Genomic DNA, 5,865 nt, shown 5'->3' on the forward strand with positions numbered 1-5,865 from the left:
GTAACAGATTTCAGCTGTGATATGGACAAGAGCCTGATCTCATGTTGTTGGCTGCCTGTGCAGGTCTTGGCAAAGCAGACTCCTGCCATGCTCCAAGTCTTTTAATCTGGCCCTGGCTAGAACTTTTCGCATCTTTAGTTTGTTTTGCTTTATTTGACTGGAAGGCTGTGAAGAAGCTATCCATTTCCTCACATGTGCTACAGCCAAGGCACAGCAGCAAAACCAGAGGCCCCAGAAGGACCTGCAGTGGTGTCAAGAGCTGCAACAATGGCAGCAGCAGCATTATCTAACAGGCCTCAAGAAAGATCATGAAGGGTAGCCATGTTAGTCTGTCTGTAGCAGTAGAAAAGAGTAATAGTCCAGTAGCACCTTAAAGACTAACAACATTTCTGGCAGGGTATGAGTTTCCATGGTCTCAACAAAAGAAACCTTCACAGTGTTTTATGCTGACAGCTAGGGTTGCCAGGTTCCCCCCCACCCTTAGGGTTGCAAACCTCCAAGTGGTAGCTGAAGATCTCCTGCTATTATAGCTGATCTCCATGCGACAGAGATCAATTCACCTGGAGAAAAGGGCTGCTTTGGAAGGTGGACTCTATGACATTCCAGGTATTTCCAAATCCAGAGCTGCCAACCCTATCCCCCTGACCACAGGTGGGGGATGGGAGGGTGGAGTTGCCAGATCCAGGTTGGGAAACTCCTCGAGATTTGGAGATGGAGCCTGGGGAGGACAGGGACCTCAGTGGGGTACAATGCCATAGAATCCACCCTCCAAAGCATTTGTTTTCTCCAGGGGAACTGATCTCTGTAGTCTGGAGATGAGCTGTAATTCCAAGGAATCCCCAGGTCCCACCTGGAGGCTGGCATCCTTATTGACAGCCCACAGTTCTTCCCTAGTGCTCCCTTTTATCCACCTTCCCAAAGGCTAAGGGTCAGAACAGATGAAACCATGAACGGTCTGTGATCAGGTGATATTTGAAAGCACAGCTTCCTCAAAAGGAATGAGATATGCAGAGCAGCCTCTGAGCAGAGCAGGAATTGTAAAGTCCTAATTACTTATAGCAGTCAATCAAGTAATTCAAGACAGAGGTTAACAATTAAGCAGGTCTTTTATTGATCAACAAGAGAGCAGATATAGCACGTGGAAGAAACTCTTTTCTCAAAGTCAGAGCTCTTCCCCGAACAAAGGAAGACAACATGTTTTATAGGTCATTGACAGACAGCACTAATGATAATTACGTAGAAGACTTTAGCCACTGATTATATGGAACGTATAAACAGATATTTACATATCCTATAGAAATCTTCGGAAGGCTTGACTATAGCTAATGATGAAGAAAAGAGAGTTAACATTCCATCATGACATTTCTTGCTCTTAAATCAAAGTTTTAGCCCCAATTAAGAAGCCTGCTTGTACCAAGCGAGAATGATCTTACATTCAGCTGACTGCAAACAGGTCATCCTGACCCAGGCTCCTCAGCATTAAATGTTACTTGACCAAAGAATACAGGTTACCCATAATGCAAAGTGATTCTAGACTTGTGTATGACAATATATATATATGTGTGTGTGTCTTATGCTATCTGAATATACATATGTGTGTAGAATATATGTGTCTGATGTTTAGGCTCTTATATCTGAGCATGGCATCTTATATTAACTTGTGAATGTGCATATATATATGAGAGAGTATATGCTTTTCCCATAAATGAAGTTAATACGGCATTTCAGAATAACTTTACTGGCTCTTTGTTACCTCACAGCATTTATAGGTGACAAAACCCCTAGCTGCATTAATGCAGAATTTTTATGTTCAAAGTAGATGAGGTGGAGATCATGGATCTCTGTCGGTCTTTAAAAGACAAAGTAATAATACACGGAATCTAATTTGGAATGGGGTAGTGTGGAGAGGGGAGATGGGGTTTAACTCTTCTACCACCATATGATGCAATAATCAAAACTTCCCTGTAGTGCTGTTAATATTCCCTTGAAAGAAAGAAAAAACAGCACCTGACCTTTGCCCATTCTTCTTTAAAAGGGCTACAACAGTGCAGAGGGCTTGGCTTTGATGAGTGAAACCATGAGGGAATAGAAGGGTTCAATCCATCCAACCCTCTCCATATGGGCCTGATCTTAATTGGGGGCCCACAGCCTATTCAATGTCTTTCAAAGATGCTGGGAAAATCCAACCTCTTTCTTTGGTTTTGGTTGCATTGGGCTGGTCTAACATATCTGATAAGGTGGAAAGGCTGATCTAGCATAAGGCTGTCTTGGTGTCAGTTTGTTTATCACAGACAAAAAATAGAGCATGAAGTTACTGCATGGTGGTTAGGTTTAAGACTAGGGGTGGAGTTGACTCATTTTATATCTTGGAATGGCATATCCATTCCCTGTGTGGATTTTTTTTTTTTGCAACTAAATTACACACTAGGGGATCTCATCATAGATACCCAGTATCACATGTCATGTGGCCCTAAGGCAAATTCCAGGCAAACAAGTTTTGTTAAAATTCTGTCTGCTTCAGGGGCTTAACTGTTAATAAAGATGCACTCAAGAATAAAATCAGATGGTGAGAGACCACATACCCTGTGACCTTGACATTAAAGAATTTCAAGACAGCTTGGAAGCAGAAGAACTAAATTCCTCAGGGAAAATCAGGCCAATGGCCTAGCCCCAATAAACTTTGAAGAAAAAGATTATTTTTTAAAATGAAGAAACTGTCAGAATAGAAAGCTCTATGGTTTTATGGCTCGTGGGGAGAAAACACGATCTGGAAATGTTGGGTTTTGTTCCCAGGTCTGTTATAGAATTGATAAAGGTAGCTATGGAGAGCGTACTCTGCTTCCTTATGCATGCATTTCTCTGAACACTGAAGACTCTGCTTCCAACATTTGCAAAATGGTGACACGGGTGCTCTGAAGTTACATTAACTTGGGAAGCTGAGCATTATGAAAAAAAGCGTAGACACCTCATCCTTACGTAGTCATCTTGGAGAAATCCAATAAGCATGGCGAGTTCCAAAAGCAACAGCAGCATCTCCTGAGTCATCTCACACTTAGGTCAGTTTCGTGCAGTTGCTGACATCACTGAGGTTGCACAGGATGGGATGCCAGCTTGTTGTGTAGTAGCCATCTTGCACTGCATGTCTGTAATGGCTTACTTTATTTACTTAGTATCATTTTATCCTGCCTTACTGTTCAAAGGAACACTCAAAGGTGGCTAACAATGAAATTCCCATTAACAGAACGCTTGCATCAACTTCAATAGGAGAAATTAAGCATGGGCAACTTCTACACAGGTTATCTGCCCTGATGAAGGGCTGAAGGTGGGGACATGGGGGGTGATGTCAGCTACGCAGCTAAGTCACTTCCAGGGAAAACCCCAAAATGACATAGGGTAGCTCTAGGAATCACTGGAAACTACTGTTATTGTTTAAAAAAAAAAAAACCCAGGACCCGGGGGATTCTGCCATGACCACTGACACATTCTCCACCATTTCCCTCCATGCTGTTTAACATCTACATTAAGCTGCTAGAACAGCATATTCAGAGAAGTAATCAGTACATAGATAATGCACTCAGCTCTCCTTTCAATGTTATTCCAGGGAGCTGGTGGGAATGCTGAACTAGTGCCAAGCAACTATTGGGAGTGTTGTGGGGAGGGGGGGCAGCATCCTGGATCTATTTCTAGAACCTACCCTATGGGATGATGTCCCTGGGGGAGTTCTGTTCTGCCCCATGGCCATGGGATACCATTCTGCAGTGAGACTTTCTGTTTTTCAAAGTGATGGCCAAAACAGCATGTTCTCCCCTAATACTGAATAATTGATTGCCATTCCAAATCTTTCTACTGCCTCTCCATTAGGCTCAGAGTAATTTGCAATTTTAAACAGGTAAAACAACAGGATAAGAACATTATAAAGTCAAGTCAACAGGTTAGAAGCCAATGTAAATATAAATTCATTTTCCTTTACTGTAGGAACATCAAGAAACTTGCATATTCTCACCACAAACACCCAATAGCATCCCCTAAATGGGGTGCTACAGTTATAATAAGAATACTGCAAATTGAAATATGTTTACTTTTGAGTCCATATTTGAATCTATTTAAAATTATCTCTGTTCTGGCAAGCTGCAAGAACATAGGATGTGCCTGCTAGATCAGAGCAAAAGGTTGCCCAGACCAGCATCCGGTTTCCCGCAGTGGCCAACTAGATACCCAGAGTGCCTACAATCTATTATCATCAATTTCACTGGTGCCTCCAAGTTCTGATGTTTTTGGAGAAGAAGAAACACTTCTCTACCTCCACTTATTCATAGCTTGTACACAAGTTTACAATCCTCTACCATGTTCCCTCCAGTCATTTCTTTTTTAAAGCAGGTACAAGATAGAGATGTATAAAACTACAAGGAATGGGCAAAAAAAGATAGATGATAGCCTTTCCTTCTAACAATGACTGGTAGTTTTCATTTGTAAAATTATAAATTATCTTACATTCTTGTATTTCTGAAAAACAAACAACAACCCCACACATATCTATGTTGAGGTTTCATGACGTTGAACTTTGAAGAGTTGGTTGATTGATTAAATTTAAACAATTTTAAGGTAGAGCAGGGATCCCCAACACAGTGTTCTGGTGCCTACTGACACCTTTTCTAGTGCCCACCAAGTGTTTTTAGAAAGGGGGCAGGGCCAGATGGGGCTTTTCCCTGGGAGGGCTCCGGATTGACCATTGGAGATGTGATTGGCTGTGCAGATTAAAACAACAACAACATTGCTTTGGCAGCTTCCACTACAGTACAAGCGCTTCACTGTGTGGCTAAAAGTAAGCTGTGTAAGCAAGAAAATGTTTTTCAACATTATGTTAATTTAAAAAGGCTTCCTGTTAAGCAGAACTTCTGCCTGAAATGTTGAAAGTTACTATTAGAGTTACACATAACCTTACTCCCTGACATTATGTGTCTGGCTCTGCCTCTTGCGGCAGCTATTTTGTGATTGCGCCCAAAGGTGCCTGCAGGCAATAAAAGGTTGGGGACCCTAAAGTAATCAATAAAAATATCTAATGACAAATATAAAAACCAGCCATATAGAACTAATAATCATAGTCATACGGAGGACCAGAAACAACAACTTCCTATTCAGAGCTGCCCTGTGGTTTTAGAAGCAGGTACATCCTCTGTTTAGGATTGCATTAAAAGGTGTGTTAAATTGTAGTCTCTGCTTGAGAAGATATTACCAAGAGTTTAGTTGTTCTGTGCACAAATGTATTCCATGTGCTTGCACCAGCACATACATTATTTGTCAGGCATAGCATTCTTCCAGCATCTTGAGGATTTTCTATTTGGAATATTCAGATGTATGGAGAGAAATTACTTTGTTCTCATGCTTTAGATACCAAAGATGATCCTCAGCTTATATTAACTCCAGAAATCTATTCAAGTACCAGGGAAGGTCTGACACATTTGATTCCTTTGACTCATATTCACCTGGAGGGGTGTGATGTTGGCTTATAGGCTGCAGAAGACAGATACACTTGTGTTTGAAATGAATCATACCAGGGCTTCTTAAACTTTTTCCACTCGTGACTTCTTTTCTCCCAAGAAATTTTTATGCGTCCCTGGGTATATAGGTATATAAAATAGGTATACAAATCAAACCTTTACTGATAATAAATGATAAAGAAACCTTTTACAGTTGCCCAATTTTTCACGACCCCACATTCAGTTACGCAACCCCATATGGGGCCGCGACCCACAATTTAAGAAGCTTTGTATTATACTATTGTTAACTGCTCTGAGTGCAAAACAAGTGGATGTTGATGCATCTTAGAATTGGCCGGTGAATTCCTTCTTCCATCATTTCTTTGGA

The sequence above is a fragment of the Euleptes europaea genome, chromosome 2 (assembly GCF_029931775.1).
Source record: "Euleptes europaea isolate rEulEur1 chromosome 2, rEulEur1.hap1, whole genome shotgun sequence".
NCBI lineage: Eukaryota > Metazoa > Chordata > Lepidosauria > Squamata > Sphaerodactylidae > Euleptes > Euleptes europaea.